The sequence below is a fragment of the Lynx rufus genome, unplaced genomic scaffold (assembly GCF_022079265.1).
Source record: "Lynx rufus isolate CCGP_SWC_20201006 ecotype Redwood Valley unplaced genomic scaffold, mLynRuf1.p SCAF_1, whole genome shotgun sequence".
In the NCBI taxonomy this organism is placed as follows: domain Eukaryota; kingdom Metazoa; phylum Chordata; class Mammalia; order Carnivora; family Felidae; genus Lynx; species Lynx rufus.
In genome coordinates, this window is record NW_025814823.1 from 226,877,239 (window position 1) to 226,899,470 (window position 22,232).

The following is a 22,232-nucleotide window of genomic DNA, read 5'->3' on the forward strand; positions in this document are numbered from 1 at the left end:
ACGATGCTGGGTACGGATCCTCTTTGACCTTTAATTTTTCTAAAAGGAAACAGTCATACTGCTAAGGAAGCTTTTAATGTGCATTGTTCTAAAGAACATAAATATAATCAATGAAATGTAGAGAATGGCATCTTTAGAAATGCAGTTTGATTTTGTCTCCAACGTGAATATCTACAAAACATGTTTTAGGAGAGTAATGCCAGAGGAAATAATAGGTGACCTCAGAAACTATGTGAGAGTCCTGGGTTAAATTCATCAGCCTTATGGTTTTATCCTAGGTTGAAATGATGACTTCTCAGCACCTTTCTTTTTCTTATCTATAATATGGCAAGGGGAGATGACCTTATACTACTTATCCTTTAAAGGAACGTAGGATGCTTCATCCCTGTGAGAATTCACTGCTATTAGATGCCATCCTTTGCAAAAGGCAAGGGGATGTTCTTATGGTTGAGCCTCTTTTGAGAATTTCCATTTGAAGGTCTCAGATGCAAACTCTTTGACAGGCATCAGTAGTTAATGACATTAATTTAATCATATTTTAATTTTTTATGGCTCATCATAATTTATTTTTATTAGAAATTATCATCTATTTATCACAAGTGATGCTGGCCTTTCAAGTATTTGGCTTTTAGGCAATAATTGAAGTTTACTTTTAATGATATTAAGTGGATAGTAGTACAGGTGGTAAGGAGATTGCAGCAAAAGTCAGGACAGCATTTGTCAGTGTCTTAAGTTTAGGGAACGCTGTTAAGGTCAAAAAGAACATTGAATACAGATGGCCCTGGGTTCCTGTCTCTGCTCTACGACGTGCAACCTGCATCGTCTAAGGCAAGCAGCCTAGAGCTTCATAAGCCATAAGCCTCTTCTTTTGTAAACTGGAAATAATTCCACTCATTTTATAGAGTAATTAGATGAAGTCTATGAAAACTGGTATTGTTATCGGTAGAAGCATTTGACAAAAATTATACAATCTCTCAGAGGACTTCATGGGGAAAAAATTCTGGGCCCTCCCGTCGTGGAGCTATGTTTTAAGGGGTATCTGGTATCCATAGTCCCATCTTTATGAGTATTGTTGCCTCCGTAAACTTTTGAAATATCTTTCATGCTGGTGGGGAATGAGAGGGGGGAATATCATAAAAATCCATGTCTCCAGCACCCAACATACTTAACTCTTGCTGAACGCAATATGGCCATTGCGTTTATTGGCGAAGGGATGTTGTAATTTTGAAATCCCTTTCTCATGGTTTGTGGGGAACAAGCTTAGGGATTCCCTGAGCTTGCACTGAGGGGTTCACAAGGCATAAAGAATTAGAAAGCCATAGGATGAACACACCCAAGTTTGGGTAAACAAGATTAGGTAAACAGGGCAAAGGCCCCCAGTCTAGGACAAAGACGGAGGAATAGAAAAGCCTCAGGATGAAAGCATCAAGAGTGAGGCAAACAAGATTAGGTATTCAGGGCGGTAACACTCCCCAACTTAGTACAATAGCAGAAAGCTGCTTTCGTAGGAAGGAAGGACCAAATTCGGTAAACAGGTAAACAGGGCTATAGACAGCAGCGCGGTGAAGCTGTCCAGAGGGGAGCTAATTAGCAAAAGAAAGGTGCCTTGTGGACCCTGAGGTAGCATGCTCTGTCTTTCTTGTACCCTAGGCAAGTTTACACAAACACAGGTGGAGCCTCAGTCTGCTGCAAACAGCCATCTGCCTGGCACCAGGACTTTGTTTTGTATTGGCCCAAACTCCTAACACCGCATATCCTCCAAACCCCCTTTCCTTCACACCCATGAGTTAATGTCCATGGATCCATTGTCTCTTTGTGCACATCCATCATTCTTGTAAACCTCTGATCCTAATAAAGATGGGGCAAGGACCCTTAGTTGGGGCTCTTGTCTCCTCCCAGACATTAGCCTCTCTTGCATTTTAATCCTGCATTTGCTCTCTTGCTGGACAAGAGTCTACGACAATAGTTTATTTAAGAAAACATGTTTTTATACAATATAGTGGACTTGCTGTCTCATTTAGATTTCTCCCATGGCTTATGAAATACCATCCTTTCTTCTCCTTTTTCTTTCTTCTTCTCAGATGCCGTTTGCTCCCCCTCTTCTGTGGTGTACCAATTATATATTGCTATTTCCCCAAGGTTTTCATTCTTTACTCTTTGTTAGCATCTGGCCTCCCCTGAGATGGGGGGAGGTGGGTTCATGCGCTCACACGGCTTCAGCAATTGCCCATAAGCTCATGACTCCCCAAACTCAATCTCCAGTCTGGACCAGGCTGTGTATCTCTCTCAAATATTAAACACATGTCTCCAAATACCTGCCATACCATTGCTACCTAATATATGATGGACCTAGCCACATGGGACTAGGCAAACTAAATTTATTAACATTGAACTAAAAATTCAGCTCCATAGGTGCAGAATTCAGGAGCTCATGAGCCACTTATGGCCAGTGGCTACGGTACTGGACAGCACAGATACAGAAAAATTCCACTGCAGAGAGTGTTAGTGGACAACGCTATCTATCCTTTCCCTGAAAGGATATCTAGTCCTTTCCCTGAAAGTGTACTGGATATACCTTGGTTACAATACACACAAGGCTGAACACATCAGTGTCTTTTGCAGAGAGGAGTCTCCTTCCCTTCCATTCCACATTGCTGTTAATGGTACCAATACTTGTTAGGTCTGCCTCCTAAGCTAAAAACCTGGGAATGATTTTGAATCCTACCCATATATGACCAGGTGGTTAGCTTATGGAACTAACAGTCCCCTCTCCCCTTCTTCCATGGCTACCATCCCACTTGGAAGTTTTCAACATCTGTCTCCTCTCAATAATTCCTTACCTGAGAGTGCTGACTCTTCCTTCTAAACCCATCACTTTCATATAGCCTTTGCCCTGCGTTTTGTGTTAACCTTCTAAAATATGGTCCAACCTCCTGCCCCCAAACCTTGAATGACTCATTCCTTCTGTTGTGGGTTGAGTTGTGTCCCTGGCAAGATATGTTGAAGTTCTAATGGTATGGGTGAGTGTGACCTTATTTAGAAGTAGGGTCTTCGTGGGGCACCTGGGTGGCTCAGTTGGTTAAGTGTCCAACTTTGGCTCAGGTCATGATCTCGCCGTTTGTGAGTTCCAGCCCCACATTGAGCCCTGTGCTGACAGCTCAGAGCCTGGAGCCTACTTCAGATTCTGTCTCCCTCTCTCTTGCCCCTCCCCTGCTCATGCTCTGTCTCTCTCCCATTGTCTCAAAAGTAAATAAACATTAAAAAAAATTAAAAAAAAAAGACGTAGAGTCTTCGAAGATGGAATCAAGTTAAGATGAGGTCTTACTCAATTACAGTGGTCCCTAATCCAATATGATTCGGTGTCCTTATGAAAAGAAGAAACAGAGACACAGGGAGAGAAAACAGAAACACATGGACACAAAGGTAAGATGGCAGCTTAAAGACGGGAGCAGAGATTGGAGTGATGCTATCATAAGCCAAGGAATGTGTAGGGGCACCAGGAGCTGAAAGAGACAAGGTTGGATCCTCTTCCGTGTCTCTAACAACACCTTGATTTCATACTTCCAGATTCCAGAACTGTGAGAACATAAATTCTGTTGTTTTTTAAACCACCTGGTTTGTGGTACTTTGTAACCACAGCTCCTGGAAATCTAGACACATCTTTTGACACCTTTTTACTCAATGCTTTCTACGTGTCAGACATTATACTAAGCACTACTCAGGGAATAAAGTTCAAGTTTTAGACTATGCAGGAGACCAGAAGTTCTATTCCCCCAGATTAAGTGTAGATTCCTAGTCATACCTCAAGTCCCGGGTGGGAAGTCTACTTCTCTGGCAATCTTTCCAGATCCACTGGGGCTAAATAATTTACTTATAGTGTTTCCCTTGATATCATATCCACCTGTATCTTAGCCCTTTTCACATAGTGTCTCTCTTCTCACTAGACTGTGAGCACCTCGAAGCCAGGAGGTGTCTCACTCATCTCCAAGTGATTCCAGAGTCTTTCCTTGATTCAGCCATCCAGCAATCATTCAACTAATGCACCACAAGGAATGCTCTTTGCTTGGTTCTACCACAGATCCCTTTCAGTTTTCTTTTGGTTGCTGTTGGAAACATTTATAGGAACTACTTGGAGGAAGGAGGTGTTTCAGATCGCGGAAGAAGTTGGAGCATCTCTGTGCCTTATCAACATTTCATTTTTAGGTCTATTTTCTTTGCCCCTGCACTTAATATTGGCTGAGGTAGTACGCACACTGAGCTTAACGGTACTCATCTACTCAGAAGATATTTAGAAAGACACATGCACACATAAAAACAGTCTCTTGCATGGGGCGCCTGGGCGGCTCGGTCGGTTGAGCGAGTTCCACTTCGGCTCAGGTCATGATCTCATGGTTCGTGAGTTCGAGCCCGGCATCGGGCTCTGTGCTGACAGCTCAGAGCCTGCAGCCTGCTTCAGATTCCGTGTCCCCTTCTCTTTCCGCCCCACCCCTGCTTGTGCTCTGTCTTTCAAAAAGGAATAAACATATAAAAAAAAATAAAAAAAAAACCAGTCTTTTGCAGCACACATCACCTAAAGTTTCCCAGAGTCAAATTCTTAGTGCTTTTTGTCCTGATGCCCCTGCTATTGTAGTTTACTCACATCTCTGTTCACTCCTAGTTTAACAGTGAACCGTAAAAACTCACGATAAATAAAAAAGAACGACACTTTTACATTGGCTCAGAACTGTAAGACTTACTTTGTTTAAGTTTAGTTACCTAAAACGGAAGAGGAACTCCCCCCACCCCCGCCCCCCTGAACTGATTCACACATCAGTTGTGAGAGGCACAGCTGGCTTTTTCTTCACAGTGCGGGAAAGACGGTGGTATTTATTTGCCGTTCTCTAGAGAGCTCATGGATAGCTTGCCAAAGCTTGGGAAATGAGCCAGCTCTTGTCTTGACAAGGGAAGAAACACAGAGATTTTCATGAAAAGCCTTGCAATCCATACCATTCAACTTTCAAGTTATACTTTATATGGCAGCCTTAATTGTTTTCTATCTTCAATTGTCAGATAATGCTTCCACCTTCTTTCCCCATGAACAGCTGCCAGATCCCAACGTTTGCATCTTTCAATTTGAAAGATGCAATGCATGCTAGAGTAGTGAATTTAGATTCTGACAAAGAGAAACTTCGAAATTGTCAGTTCGCAGCAGAAAGCAGGCCTCACAGGGAGCTCTAGTGTAGCTCACACATTCAACTTTCCAGTGAGGGAAAAAGCGAAATCTCCAGTAAACTTAGGAGCATGTACGAGAGCGGTAATTAATTAGAATGTTCCCAAAGCAAAGCAAATCCTTGCATTTCCTTAGCCATTTGAAAAGACGATCCACTGTTGTTTAAATACCTACAACGATTTGTTTTAATGTAAAAATACATGTAAAGCGTTTATTATATACAAGGCACTGTCTTACGCACTACAGAAATATTGATTCATAAATGCAAAATCCCTATTACATTTTTAAATGCTTCGGAAAACCAATGACCAAATGATGTGGAGAAACATTTTATTCTCTCTATATTAGCAAATAGAGAAGGCAACAATTAAAGAACTTAGTCTATATAAATGTTGTTTTATCTACCTGCTGACGGCCTTGCTGCTTCCTGATAGGTGGATGGATACCTTACACTGACCTGGGATACATTTTGCATGGGGAGTTCCCTGGGTCTACTGGAGTCCAAGTTCATAATCTCTTTTTGAGAGATTTCTGGGCTACCCTACAGAGTGGGGCTTTTCTAAGGAATAGAGCCTATACTCAGTAGCACAAAGATTGGCTTTCATTGGGCTCCTAGGGTTTGGGGGGCAGGACTTTACATGGTTGGCTGATGGTTCCAATTCTAGACTATCTTATTTTTCAAAAGGGAAATCATATTTTTTCAGGGAGCCCCCATTTTAAATGGTAATCAATAATAATCTTTTGGAAATTCAGCTGCAGAGTAGAATTCAAGCAAGCTAAAATACCTCTGGGAAATCTCTCCACTCCAACGGCATAATACTTTTCTGGAGAATTAAGACCTTTTATCATAAACCTTCCAATTCATCCTAATCTCAATTAGTCCATAATTTCTATTTCTCTTTAGGAAAATATCTGTAAACTTATATTCATTGGATATACCTTTTAATAGCATTACAACAATAAATCTAAAAGTAAGTTCTTAATTATAAATGTGGCATTAATCAGTGTTTAAAGCCCCCACTTAATCCCAAGATCATTAAAAAAAATTCCTTAGGGTGGAGGCTGGAAAGCTGGAGGGATGGAAGTATACATTTGACACGTTGGAGATCGTCTCTATTTAAGCCCGCTTTTCTAGACACCCTGTGCTTTTAGTTGCCTTTTACTCAAAATTTGAGACTTATATTTAGTCATAAAGCAAACAAAATGGTAGATTGTGGCTCATCACTTATAAGATATTCCCTGTTTAAGGATGCAAAATATTCGGTACTAGATTACAGTTCTAGTTCCTTCTTGGAAGCTAACGCTTGACCATGTAACATGGGTCAGTGTGGGGATGCAGAGATCCCCACAAGTGGAGATAATTTAAGACTCAATTCCTCCAGCCTGTCCTCTGCATTCTTCCCTTTGCTTCCCCAACCCTTACTGGGAATCTATGATGCTTTCACAGGTGGATCACTTTGCTTACCTTCATATGTTTAGATCTGAACTGAACATACTTTATTTTTACCAACAGATGTTAATACTCTCATTTTATATGACAGGCTGGTGGCTTGAGTTTTCCTCAAGGTTTTTTGTTGTTGTTATACTGGTTCATTTTGTTTTAAAACACCTATTAAATCAGTAAAAGCAAAGATCACCAAAGATGACAAAAACATTTTCAGATTCATTCTTCGGAGGTTGACCAGATAGAAGCCTTGAGGTAGAAATTGTTTTGGTGCATTCAATATGAACTGTCTTAAAAGAAATTCCTTCCTTCTAGATCAGATGATTTACAGGCTGGACCCCAAGCAATAAATTAGTCCTTTTTTTTTTTTAATTAAGAAGACAATCACTTCTCTTAAAATGGTTCAAAAAGGGAAAACAAGATGAAACAGGCACCTTAAGTTTGACTTTGATGACAAACTTCAGTGTTTTATTGTTTTCGAATTAATTTTAGGTCATTTTAAATCACAACAACAACAAAAAAAAACATAGCTAGAAAATTTATAGCTAGAAAATTGTTTCATTTTGCTTCCTGGATCAGGCAAATAAAAATATGATTAAAGCAGCATTTGCAAAAGGGTCAGTTTGGCTCTTTTTGGTCACGTCGAGAGCCATACGAAATAATATAGCCGAATATCCAGTGATTAACTATTGCAAGTATAGCACAGAGTAGCACAAACCACAAAGAAATCGTCAGATATTCTTACTTAACATTCTTCTTTGGCCAGGGATGTTAAGTAAAGGACACACATTTTTGTAATTATTAAAAAATAACCCACATAAATACAAATAGTTATGGAGTAAATATTTTGCTTTCTTAGGAAAAAATGTAGAAACATCTTGACCAAGATTAATGTACAAGACATCCAACATGCGGTCAGTTTTTCTTGCTTATTTATTTATTTTGAGAGAGACAGTGAAGTGCAGGTGGGGAAGGGACAGACAGAGAGGGAGACAGAGAGAATCCCAAGCGGGCTCTGAGCTGGCAGTGCAGAGCCTGATGCAGGGCTCGAACCCATGAGGTTGGGTGAGCCGAAACCACAAGTCAGACGCTTAACCAAACTGAGCCACCCCGGTGCTCCTTGAACATGTAGTTATTAATGGAGCTCTTTCTTTCTTGTATCTTAGCATTCCTGGAAATGATTTTGAGCTCTGAACAGAGCTGTCCTTTATCCCTGGAAATACAATTTGAATTGTGTAAAGACCTAAAATAAAATTAGAAGCAACCTATCACAACCGTAATCTACCTAATACTTAATCATAGCAAGAAACCTCTGTGTTTGCCACAAAATCCACAAAGGGTTTATAATGACCTCCCTTTTGAGTTTGCTGGCTACATAATCAAAATAGGGAACAAAAAGCACTGTGTGTTCACATCAGGGTTGCAAGTTTTCCATGTTTACACTGTGTATGTGTATACAAAATGTCAGAGAAAGGTCTGTTGCAATTTACATTTGACTAAAAGATAAACCTAAATCAAAAAGATTTGATCAAAGATGGCTCAAATCTTAGAATATATCAAAACACAAGAATACGTCTTTAAATGAGAGTAGCCAAGAAAAACAATGCTTGAAGTTGTCCTCTGACTTTGCTGATAAAAATGAAAATTACAAGCACAATAGGAAGCTGTATCTATGAAGATTTAGAGATACTAATATATCATACCTTGAAATGTGGCAACTGCCTTAAGATGTACCAAGGGTATTACATCTCACAATGTCAACCTTACACTTGGGTCCCTAAAATAACCATTATGTCTCCAGTTCTTCCCTTCTCTCTCCAGAAGCTGTAAAAATGTAGTCTCCAAAAGTTACACAAAGAGAAAGTTGTTATCCACAATTCCAATCCCTGGACAGTGAAAGAGCAGAAGACAGAAGGATATTCTACTGTGCCTGCTGGACTTCTTTGAATGAATTAGTGGCACTCTGACCTCGAATTTGTTTTTTAAAATTTGAGCTGGATGAGAAATAGAAAAAAAAATAATAAAGCAATGGCTACATTGTACAGTGGCTTAATCTCCTGTATAGAAGATTCCATAAAGATACCTATTCATGTTTCTATCTTTCAGAATTAAAAACTAAAATCCTGTTTGAAAAAAAGGTCAAATGTCTGAACAAATTCTGGGTTCCACTCACCTCCCCCCCATTATTGCACAAAGGAAGGACTGTTGCTTGGTAGAAAGGGTCTGTTTTCATGTGTGTATGGCCAGAGGCCATAAAAAGATAAAACTGTACCAACCACAAAGTGTCGATCTTTCCAGAGGGAAGTGTGCCAGAGTATCGAAGGATGAGGACAACATTAATCAGATGTCATGGTGTTTACATCTAAACCCCCTTCTCCCAATCCCTGTATTTAACACTCTGCGCTGGCTGGACACAATACTCGAAAGGGAGCATCGTGGGTCATGGGGATTGGAGAATGACCGCCCGGGAGACACCATTTTTCAGAATCCTTTAACTAAAGAGGCATTTCCTTTTGTAGCCGGGTCTCACTTTCCACTCTTTTATTCCTGAAATGTTATACAGGGAGTTTAATATCCTTTGAAATGGCCTCTACTCCTCCATGTATTAACTTGGCCTGCCTGGCCTTCAACCTGCTCTATTTTTGCACGTAGCTCCCAGCGATCATCAAAGTGGTGCTTGCTGGGTCTTTTGCTCTCGTCGCTTTTGCTTTGGAGTCCAGACAGTTGGTCGGCAGGTCACCAGTGAGTCCTACAGGGTTTGCTCTGCTCTGATCTAGACCCACTCACTACCTGAAATCCCCATTGCCGATGTTATTACCACTTCGTCGAGGGGCTGTATACCATGATCGCCTGGAGACCAGAGGGGCAGAATCCTGAAGTGACCCTGGAGGACTGACAGTGATAGCATGGCGTTGGATTCCTGAGGACAGCCTCGTGACTTCTCTCAGTCCAGGGGATTTGGTGAAGGGACTGCACTGTATTGCCGCCTCCTGAACTGTGCCAGGCCAACCTGAAACCTCTCGGGGGAGGGGGTCCCCTAAAAAGGAAGCTAGAAATTCTCTCCTAAAAAGTAAGCTCTCCACTCTGATACGGGCCAGCTGTAAATATCAGTATCACTAATTAAGCCATATTTTGGGATTATATTGCAGATGGAAGCATCTCTCATGTGGAAAGCTGGGTTGGACCAACATTCTCAAGTCATCTGGACACTTTTTTTCTTTAAATCAAAGCACTGAATTCTTCCTTGTGCATCTTTCAGTTGTCTTCAGTCGACATAATGGCAGCAAATGGTGAAAATGTGCCGGCTCAAAACATTAGACCGCTTAGACAATAAGAACTGTGTAAACATAGATGTGATGTTGGGCACTTTGTGCTATGAGGACATTAAGAGCTCTGGGACTTGGCATGTTAGGGCATCTGTGCCTTCTAAGGGAAAACAAACTGATAACTCCACAACTTTAAACATCCTGTTCCATCTCACATATTCAACATATGTCGTACAGGGAAAGAAAGCACAGCCATGTGGAAGCAAGGCAACCAATATAAAAGTGTCACTGAGCGCAAGACAGGCCCAGAGAGAAGACTAGGAGCGACAAGATGAGAGTCAGCTGCCTTGGACCTTTCCCGTTTGCTAAACTGCACAGAAGCGGAGAAGCAGGGTCTCTGGAATGGAGTGATTTTGACTCTTAATTGAATGCAGTTTTCTGCTCAGCCCATAATCGCATCACCTTTGATCATCTGCACAAAAAAAAAACTTGAAGGCTGCGGTACAATCCCCATGTACTTGCGTTCCAAAATGAATAATATTGATCTGGATAAATAAGCCTGGGGCATATAGAGCAAGGCATGGCAATCACTCCCAGCTTAAAAGTAATTAAGAACACAATGCCAATCATTTGCACTCATGCCTGAGTATGTAGTGCATTATGCGGGGTATGATTCAAAAATCCTTCTAGAGGTGGGAGAGTGATCTTGGCCTTGATTCTACTCAAAAAGAGTAATGCATTGTGTGAAATTTGGTGATATGACCAAACTCTGACTTTACCAGATTCTGGTCTGCTCCAACATTCTGTGGTTCACTAAGGAAAAATCTTGTGGGGAAATCAGTGATGACTTATTAATTTAAAATATACAATGAGAGGGAATACGAGGGGCTTCCAGCATCCATCATGCAGTAAACTTTGGTGTTGGGAATACATGGCTTTTAGAAATTGGAGTAGTCACTGAGGAGTCTCTATTTCCAGAGTGGCAACTAAAGAATCCATTTCTGAGTCCTATGGTTTTTCTACAAAGGTCTTTGAAGTTAAGCAGGTTTCTGCTTGATATTATGGAAGAATTTGGGTTACAGTAAGAATCCAGAGTACTAGACCTTCTAAAGGGTTTTAATTTCAATTAAGCCCTAATTGTGAAGTAAAATTGTTCTAGGAAAACTAGAAATCTACTAATTAGGCCAATAGGTACAAACGCGGAGACATTATCAGAAGTTATAGCAACAGTGATTTTCTCCTTCCTTGAACCGAATTCATTACATTTCAGTCAATACTGCTTCAATTTCTACAATCATAGGCTTCAGTTTAATTGACTCACTTGTTATTTGATTGGAAATATGTATGATGCACTCTGATTGTTGGCTCATAAAATTCTAGAGTTTATACGTTTGATTTATTTTCATAGGTTTCTTTGGTTCTAATAGGGAGTCCACAAGAGTAAGTTTGCTGGGAATTATAAAGTATAATTTAAAAGGTAAACGAAAATCCTCAAGAAGTGATTCTTTTGCTTAGTATATCTCTACCTGTCATTCTTTCTCGCACGGCTGGCTTTGCCATGAATAGACCCTACGGACTGGAGCACCAAAGTATTACATTTTTCCTCTGTGTAATTCTTCAGGACAGATCCAAATTTGGTGTTGCAGAGTCAGCTTATGAGAAAGGGCTACGCTTCCAGTTTAGGAAAGCGGTGAGTAGGACTTCCCTCATCTGTCCCCAGTAATGGATTTTTGTCTTTAGAGATGCTCTCCTGTGATTCCAGATTAAAATGAGGATATCTCTAGGACAGGTGAATGCAAAGTATTAACCCATCGATTTCTTATGAGAATAAATTGATTATGCTCTTTTGGGCATGGACTACACTTGCTCTTGAGTGTACGTAACAATATTTTCATTTTCTTTAATCCTCAGTACCAGGGGAAAACTTCTACATGAAAGATCTTGAAGACAAATTCTTGGTGACATGAATTTCTTAGGGATGTACGTTTAACATTAAAGATTAGTTTCTCATCTTTGATCATTATCAGCAACATTCTTATAATAAAATAAGCCTATTAAAAGCTCTATCCCTTACCGATTCCATTGGTAGGATTATTTTATGGGTTCTTGCTTCTCTGTCTCTCTTTCTGTGTGTGTGTGTGTGTGTGTGTGTGTGTGTGTCTCCTCCTTTCTTGTTTAGGTTTCTCTTTCAGTCTCTGAACAGCTCCCAATTGGGCCAGGTTGCACGGCATTACTCTTCCAGACTTGTCTAACACTTTACTTTGATATGATGACTGCTCCCTGTGTCTTAAGAATTGCTACAGCCAAAACCAGGGTTTGTTTGTTTCTTGAATTAATTTCTCGAGTCATTCAAGACCAAAATTTTAAGCTTATAAAAAGCTGTTTTTTCAAATCTGTTTATCTCAATGACAACCCCTTTTCTGTGTAAATGATCTTACAGGGTGTCGTTCCATTCAGCAGAAGCCATGACACAGAACATATTTCAGAATATTTAAAGAGTCGAAAATACTATAACGATGGATAGCATGTATGTATGTGTGTATGTTATACAATCTTTATATATATCTTACATTTATATACAAATATATATACAAATATATACACATATGCTTAAGAAATATGTATATTCTTAGTTTTGAAAGCTCTATGAATTATTCAGCCCTCTTCAAAAAGAAAGGCTAAAAAAAGAAGTCCCTGTAAGAAACAGGAATAACTGGCCAAAAAATAAATACTTGGCAGGAGATGAGCAGGTGCACTGAAGTGACTTCCCAGCCGAAAGGGAATATAAACGGAGGAAATGGCACTGTAAATGCATGTGATGTTAAACAGGTTCATAACACAGTTCCGAACTTCAGCTCTTCTGCAGGTATAATGGATTGGCGGAGCCAAGAAAACTTGGAGTTTTATCCCTGTGTCTATGGAAACGATTTCAGGTGAAAAGCAGTATCCTGACACATAGTTTTAGATTGGGGCTAAAATCTAAATTTTACCATAAAAACATTTTCCACACATCTACGCCCAAGGACAGTTTTGTTGGGATCAGTGAACCAATGTCCTTTGAGAATGATGAGTACTCAAGTCAAATTGCTCATTTCTCTCTTTTGTGCTGCCTGATATGTAAGATCTCTCTCTCTCTCTTTTTCTCTTTCTGTCTCTCACTCACATAAACGTTACGTGTCTAGCAATCAATCTAGCTGCCGGCCAGCACTGCTCTACCGCCAGAAATCACTTCTAGGTTTATAGTTTACTGTTGCTTATGACCTCTCCTTCATGTTTTCGAGTAAGCCAACAGAATTTCCAATGTGTTTGGAGAGAAAGAGGCGGCTTCATCAGAAATGGGCAGCTGATCATTGCTATCTGAAAAAAGGTTCTAGCTTATGAGGTTCCTGGCTGGGGCCAGAATCACTATGGGAGTGTCTTTCCTCTGCATATGGGAAGAATCACGCTTTCTCCTATGTTAGTTGTGATAACTATACTCAATAAAGTTAAAGAGAGATCTTTATATTCATGAGTTTGGAAAACACATGTATAGGGGGGCAGGAGCTCCATGGGGGTGCAAATCTCTGACTAGATATCTTTTTTTAATTTTTAATTTTCCCTCCAGATCCTCTAAATGTGTTCCGTTTGCAAGCTGGCTCTGCAGTGCGTTTCCTTATTATTCTTTACATGCGACACAGTGACATGATGGAAGATGGCTAATGCTAGTGACAATCCTCCCACTGGGCTTCACACCTTTTTTTCTTGGATCGATCTTTATTTGTTTTTGTGTAAAGGGTCACAATTTTTGCATCCCTGGAGTGAAGCTGCCGGTTGGTCTCCTTCAGTTACGGTAAGTCCCCTGTGCACTGAGCCAGCGGTGGTTGAAAGCCTGAAATAGAACGCGATAATCGCCTTGGTGGAGACTCTGATGTCCGGATCAATCTTAAACCACACCTGTTGTCCACCCAATCCCAAACTCAACATCCGGCATTGCTGCCCCTACTGCCTGCTGAATTCAGAACAAGCCTCCTGCCTCTTCACCGAAGGCTGGCCTTGTTGGGACTTTGACACATTTTTTTCAACTTCCTCTGCTAGTATTTCCCTTGGTGTGGCCTAACCTCTAGAAATTAGACTATTCGTTATTTTTTGGAGCACAAGCTAATCAAAGTCCCCCTTGCCCACGCTATCTCCTCTTCCATCTTGTGAAATTATGTTGTTGTTTTTAAATCCTTTTGCGGCTGACCCCAGTACTTTCTTCTTCATGGGATACTGCCTGAGGCCATCAGCATATGACGTGTGCCTCCTTTAAACCATTGTGGCATCTTCCATCTCAAATAAGGCTTACTAGGCTGTAAACTTCATGATATAGGTACCCTGATTATCTTGTTCACAATTATTTTCCTAGCATTGACACTTAGGAAGTATTCAATAAGTGGGGTGCATGGATGGCTCAGTCGGTTAAGCGTCAGACTCTTCTTTCGGTTCAGGTCATGATCTCATGGTTTCATGAGTTCAAGCCCACATCAAGCTCTGGGCTGATGGCACAGAGCCTGCTTATAGTTCTCTCTCTCTCTCTCTCTCTCTGCCCCTGTCTTTCTAAAAAATAAATAAATAAACTTAAAAGAAGTATTCAATAAGTATTTGCTAAAGAAATAAATGGGATGAGTAAAGGCTTTAGATTTCACTCCTTGAAGTCTTCCTTTTTATCTCCTGCAGCAGCAAGCTAAGTGATTGCACTGACGACCAATATAGATTTGTTGAATTTAGAAGACCCTGCAAAAATATGTGCTGAATTGGGAAAAATGGCACTGGCCCATGTATAAAACACTTCTTTGTCTTTTTCCCCCCAAACTTAATGAATTAAAGTGAATAAGTTAGGTTTTTGTTTTTTGTTTTTGTTTTTTTTTCATTTTAGATTAAATTGAAAGTCACGGGGAGGGACAATAAATAGCAGCCTTGGGAAAGGACTGCTGGTGTCCCGGTGTTCGTCAACGACAACAGATACCTAAGTAAGCTATCGAGGTAATTTCCATTTCACAGGGTTAGAGGAGGCAAGAATTGGCAGGAGTTATTCTTATTAGCCTGTGATGCAGGCACATCAGCTGGAGAATTAGGCCACCACGGTCTTGATCCTTCAGAGCTAGGACATATGGATTGGTTCTAAGGCCATCATCTTCACACCAGGTGAGATTCTCCTCTTCCATCTCTGGAACTATGAGATGGGTAACTTTAGAGGCGATTTGGACCATTCTAGGCTCTCGAGATATACTGCTGGTTTACCCACCATATGTGGAGTAGGTCTCTGAAGTGAGGAATAGGTAACAGGCCAGCAATTTTGGTATCAGGTGCATTCCACTACCTAAGCTCCCACCTTTCTAATGTAAACATCTAAGGTCAAAATGGACACTCCATTATTAGAGGGTGGTCGACACAGTCAACCTTGAGTTCAGTGCCTTAAATCCCAACTTTACAATTAGCCCTGGGCTTAAAAATATGAAACAAGAATGTCCTGAGTATCAGCATTAGATGATCATTCCTACAGACAATGGAATTTAAAGAATCAAAGACATGTGCGTTTTAATGTTTGCAAATGAAACATCCACTAAAATGTAATGTGTACAGCTTAAGGCATCTTCTTTACTTATTACGATTAAATTTCACATTTTTTTCCCTTAAAAAACTCTTAAGGATTTTCAATGATTTTTTTAAGGCTTTCTGTAAGAGTTTCAATTATGCCCCAATCCATATGTTCTATGCTATGCATGATACTGGTTTTCTTGTCTTCAAAATTAACTAGATCTAGATCTTTTAAAAAATTTTTAAATAGCTTTATAGAATTTTAGTTCTATAAGTAATACATGTTCCATGTTAAAATTCAGAAGACATAGAATAATATGAAGACCGAAGATGGTATCTATAATCTTTTGACTTATAGGTAATGTATTTAACAGTTTGATTTGTATCTTCTAAGTATAGGTAGGAAGGTAGGTAGAATGGCCAAGTAGAACAGTGAGAACAAACATGCTTTGGAATGTTGATAGTTTTGAACTACTTCTGAAACATACAAATGTTTTGATCTTCAGAGTTGGGTGATTCATTTCACAAAAATAAATTATTCAATACCTGAAACATTATATAATAAAATCCAAATTCTTATAACTTGCCATTAAACGGTATAGAAGGCTTATTGTGCCCTCTTCTGTGAAGTAACTTGCTATCAACTATTAAAAAATGAATATCCACCCTGTCTAATTCTAATAATAATAATAATAAACTTTAAAAACTTGATGTAAGCCTCTAATTGGGCCCTATGGTACCATTAGAATTGAGTTGAGGTATGGCTGTTGAGCAGAATCTAGATGTGCCCTTCTGTGAATTTACCTTTTCCAGAGGGTTAATGACAGCCGGAACGCGACCTCACAAATATATGTCAAGATATAACACGCTTTATATACACTTATTGACATCTGGCAGAATCTTATCCTTGGAAGAAGTTTTTTTAGGTAACTCCCATAGGCTTTGGATAAGAGCTCATCTAAATTATAAACAGAAAATACGATAGAAAATACACTTTTCTATGTAAGGACATGTTCCTACTATCAATCAATAACCTCTCCCTGGTTCTTGTGATGTTCATGATATCGGTCACTGGTATTTACTGTTTGTGCCTAATCGGTGGGTGGTTAGGTAAGTCACATATTTCAATTTTCCCTGCAAGAAAAATGGTATCAGGGCTTATTTTTGTTACTAGAATATTCTCTATCAGCTGTGTGTTACAAATGACCAAATACTGCAGTGGTCCCCCTGATACATGTGTTACAGTGACTGGTATCCGTGAGCACTATCAGCCTGGAGCCAAACACCTAGTTTTTCCAAATGTTGACATCCTTTGTCTACAGCCCTATCGGATGGACTGGACTCTCGCCCAAATGCAAATTTGATCATGCCTCCATATGGCGGTTGACAAAGTGTGTGCATTGAGTTTGCGTTTGCCTCTTCAATGCAAAGTACAGTGGAGAGAAAGAATTTAATTCATTCCATGGCACTATGTGCTTAAATATAACTTCCAATATAATATATTTGACCTAAATGATTTTGACCATGATGGGATAATTCTGTTTTAATCGTTGACTAATTTTGGCCTAATGTTGCATTAGAAATGTTAAGAAGAATGCACAGTGTCATTATTGCTCAAATGGACCCTGTAGACGAAGGCACATTCAGGATTAAAAGAACTTCATTAAATCCAGGCCATGCTTTTATGCAGTAGCCTAACTAAAATCAACAGGTACTCTGTTCATTGTAGTCTTTTTTGGATGTTTGCTACTTGCTCTGTTCAAATTAGTTGTTTAGATGAGGAGTTCCTTGGTCCCACCAGTCCTCATTTGGGTGCATACACTTAGTACTGATCTATAACATACCAAAGTATGATGCTCATTTCTGCCTACTACCATGGATACAAATTTAACTCTGACCGTTTTTTTTTTTCCCATAAGTTTGTAGGAGTCTTTGTTTTTTTTTGTGTGTGTTCTGTTTTGTTTTGAGAGAGACAGAGTGTGCGCATGGGCATGCGTGTGTGTTGAGGGTGTGGGCAGAAAGGGCAGAGATGGAGAGAGAGAATCCCAAGCAGATTCCACACCCAGCTCAGAGCCCAACATGGGGCTCAGTCTCACAACAGACCTCGAGATCAGGACCAGAGCCAAAGTCAAGAGCTGGTGCTTAACCGACTAAGCCACCCAGGCACCCCTCATAGCATCCTTTGAAAGAGATGTTCAGAGAGTTTCTCGAGTGTTACATTAATAAACAATATCTGTGACTTGTGTTGTATCTCTGGCCATTGGTAGTGCAGGAACACTGATGTGAGGTCAGATAAACTGATTCCCACCCTGCATCTCCCCAACTCAAGGACTTTGCACACATCACCTTTAACTCTCTTGATTCTTAATCTGAGAAAGGGGGAGGAATGGGGAAAATACCATCTACTTCATTGTGGGTTATGAAATGAAATAGAAAACAAATAAGCCTCAGTTAAATATTTAGTGCACAAGTGCTCCATAAAAATTCCTTCCCTCTTTTCCCTGAGCTAGAGAATTGTCTGAATTCATGCTCTGCACATCGTAGCTACTTAATACATGCCATAAAATGAATGAAAGTATCACAAAAGGTGTTTGGATGCAATAAGACGGCAAACCCGAAGAACCGCAAAACTGATACTCTCAACACTTCTAACTCCTGCTGCTTCCACTTTATTTCAAACTACCATCATCTCCCATCTGAACTTCTGCTCCGAGCTCCGGGTGACTGTAGTCATTTCCATTCTACCCCCTAAGCCCTGTTTTCCATATGGTACTATGGACTCCCCTGCATAAAAAATTCCCCTCGTATCTTTACCTCGCTTTACATAAGATGACGGCCAAAGCTTTGTGGAGTCCACACAGGCCTGCATTATCAGGCTCCCCCTTGCTTCAGTGACCCTGATTTCTACAAGATTTTCCTTTAGCCCCTGAGCTCCTGCCCTGGAGACCCCCTTGCTGTTCCTACAATGTGCCAAGCATAGCCCTCTTTAAGAATCTTCCTGCTGGTTGGAGTGTGTCCCCAGAACGTGGGCTGGCTCACTCCATTTGTCCCCTTTCTCCAATGCTCTCTCTGTCTCTTGCTCTCATGCTGACCTCGGTGAATTCCTTCTCCCAGGCTCCCTTGTCCCGTGGTTTCCAGCCAGGAGGTATTGGCAGGAGGCAGGAAAGCAGGCGGAGGCAGGGAGAGAACATCTTTCTTTCCAAGATTTTAAATGTTAAAGGCAGCGACTTAATATCAATAGCAACTACTCTGATCTGGTCAGAGGAGAACTTAAGGGTTAGAGGGAGTATAAAACCACTAGCCGGGCATCTGGGTGGCTCAGTCGGTTGAGCATCCAACTCTCGATTTCAGCTCAGGTCTTGATCTCACAGTTTCGTGAGTTCCAGTCCCACATCTGGCTCTGCACTGAGAGCGTGGAGACTGCTTGAGATTCTCCTTTTTTGTCTGCCCCTCCCTGGCTCTTACTCTCTCTCAAAATAAATAAATAAACTTAAAAAAAAAGATAAAATCACTGAAAATCTATGGTTCTTAAGTTAGGCTTATAATACAAGTCATAGTACCGCTCTGACCTAAGCGAGAACTTGTAGATACTTAGAGTCTCCTTTTCTGACTTCTCTAAATGCATATGGCGGAAATAGGAAGTGATGGATTAGGCAGTGTTATTGGAGGGCTTTTAAAAGTGTTTCAACTCAGTTGAAGTATCCAGATAATAACTTACAGCAGCAACAGTAGAAGGAAAAGGGTGAATTATGCAGAGGAAACATTAAAAATCATTTGGCTATAATGAAGCTTGAATTCCCTCTGCACAGATGATAAATCTTAGCATTTCTTAGATTTTTCTAATTGTATAGATTATTTTAAAAAATGCATCACTATTTCAGTAATGCTGTTTTAAAAAGGGATTATCACCAAATTTATTTATCAGAAATAGTTAATAAACTTTTTTTCAAAAATGTTTTAATGTTTATTATTTTTGAGAGAGAGAGAGAGAGACAGAGAGAGCAAGCAGGGGAGGGGCAGAGAGAGAGGGAATCACAGAATTGGCAGGCTCCAGGTTCCGAGCTGCCAGCACAGAGCCTGAAGCGGGGCTTGAACTCACAGACTCGCAGGTGAGATCATGACCTGAACTGAAGTCGGTTGCTTAACCAACTGAGCCACCCAGGTGCCCTAGTTAACAAACTCTTGATCTCTTTCTGAATTTGTTTATAGTATTCAGAGTTTACATATTGAAAGATAAGGCTAATAAACCAATGTTCTTGGTGTTCCATGTCAATTGCCATTTTCAGACCATCTTTGGAGGATACCAAAGTTGCATTATGTCAATGCTCTGCATTTTACTTAAAAAGAGAGAATGAAGCCTGATATTCCCAAGAATTTTTGTCCCTTACAAAGTCAGCGCTATGAGAAATCTACATCAGGTTAGGAATGGCCCACCCTCCTACTACCTTCCTTCTTAAAGTGACCTGGGTTATGGCACCTGGTTTTTTTGGTTTGTTTGATGTTACAAGTCTTCGCCCTGCTTTTTATTTTGGAGTAGCTGCTGAATAACCATATGTTTGTGGAAGGAGAAAATAAATGGGGCCCGGAGGTAGTAATGATCAAAGAGAGCCACACACCAGCAGACACTCACAAGTGCTCCGATTCTTAGACCTAGCTGCACGTTGAAATTCCCTGGAGAGTTTTAAAACAACGGCGATCCTGGATCTTACCTCCAGAGATTATGATTTAATTGGCATGGTGTGCATCACAAGTACTGAAGGTTTCCAAAGTTCCCATATGTTCCAATATGGAAGAGAGTTGGAAATACCCTGATTTAGGGAACCTGAGCACCACCGCATACTTTTAATGAAACTTTCAGCTGATTCTAGCCATCCATAGCTTCTGCTGCTTTAACTCTAAAACCACCAGCGATGTTCCCGCATTCCCTCACTTTGGTTCATTACGTAAATCTCTGTGGCTCAGTAATTTGCTAGGAAACACGAGCCTTTGCTTTTTAGTGAGGAAGACAATTAGAAGTCATGTGCAAGCCTCCTGATAAATCACACAAAGAGAATCTTACCTTAATCCCTGGTAAGGTTGTTTAGGGGTACATCAAGAAGGATGGACAGCTACTCATTGAAGAGAAGGATAAACTCTCCACATGTTAATCTTTAAATACTGGAACCCAAACGGGAGTGTTTTCATTGGCTTGTAGCCAGCTGTTGGTAAATTTCATAGTGCTTTCTAGCACTCATGGTCTCTGGGAGGCTATTAATGCCCCTTCCTCCGCCTTCTTTTTTTCTGTTTGTTTGTTCCACTGGATTTTTGTTGCCTGTCTGTGATTTAGAGAGATGAGTCTGGGTAGTCTTCTAGGCATGAACAAAGAAGCAACTCTCACTGGGAGAAGGAACTCTAGTATCGCCCGAACTTTGCTCCAGGCTTTAGGATGACAAAGACTAATTTTGCCATTTTTTCACAACACACAGAGAAATTTGCCCACAAATGGCAGAGTAGACACTGGTAACATGATGCAGAAGGTTATGTGTCTCAGTCTCATCTCCCTATAAGACTTTTTTTACAAACTTGACCAAGTGGTTCTCTTAAGCACTTAATAGTTTAAAAATGTCATCTTACAAAGATTAAAATCGAGGGAGGAAACACTCAGTGGCTTCTGGAAGGCATTTGTGTAAGCATTTTAGGTGGACCTTATAGGTAGATCACAATTCATCAGAATTGGGAAGGCAAAATTAATAGTTATTGAGAAGTTCTTGGGTGATAACGCAAGATAAATTAATTTTAGTGACTATGAAAGCCCTTTATGAAATCTCGTTAAATTGGCCTCTCAGATCGTCCAGACAGGCTTTTTTGATTGAGGAGAAGAGTTCAGGGACATGCAGAGCTTATGGTAGCATGATATCGGACCAAGGAGGCGTAACCGTAGAGTCAGGTGTCCGGGTGCCTGGAAGAGCAGGTAGATATGGAGTAGAACAACATGGCAGCCATTAGGGAACAAAGAATCCCAGAATAAGTTACCAGCTTTTTTTTTTTTTAAGATTGGCATTTCCTTCCCTCTCCATTGGAAAAACACATGTATTTAAAATAATTTCACAGACACTAACACACACTCAATCCTTTTGGGTTCAGCAAAATAACCACATGTTATACCTTCTAATTGCCACAAAGAAAGCTACCATATGCGTGATTACAAGTAGACTGCAGACTGACAACTATCATGGCTGACAGAGTTAGTATGATAATAATCGTATTTCGTACGGCCCTCACGGCCTCGCTATGTTCAGGGACAGCCCCTGAACAAAGCCTAGAAATGCACACGGTCAATATTTATATCAGGATGGTTTGGAGCCATTTCCAACAACAGCTGTGCAAATGGTCGATGCCGTACTGTTTTCAGACTTAAATCTCCATTTGGCAATTCCTACATATGTCCAAACACTGAAAATATTTTCACTTTTGATATGTAGGAGAATCCAATTTGGGATTTAAGTGTTAAGCCAAGAGGGATCATCCATTCTCCTGCCTTCCCTTCCACATGTTGCTTTATTGTCCTCCCACGCTCTCCTTCTCAGTGACAATGCACACTGCCATGACTTCCCCTTGAGAAATTCCCAGAGCTTGCTCTTTTGTGCTGTCATAAACATAAGGGGTGAGGCATTGGCTGGAAATGTAAACTTGGATCAAGCTTCCAAAACACAACAGAACAATTGGTGGTCTCGTCGGGTCCAGTCCTTTAATTGGACAAAACCATAGTCTTGACGAG

General features: G+C 40.4%; 1 protein-coding gene across 1 annotated transcript in view; it reads right to left on the reverse strand.

The window, feature by feature from the left end:
• FBXL7 (F-box and leucine rich repeat protein 7) overlaps positions 1 to 22,232 on the reverse strand; it is a 388,632-nt gene that overhangs the window by 19,523 nt on the left and 346,877 nt on the right. The window lies entirely within an intron of this gene.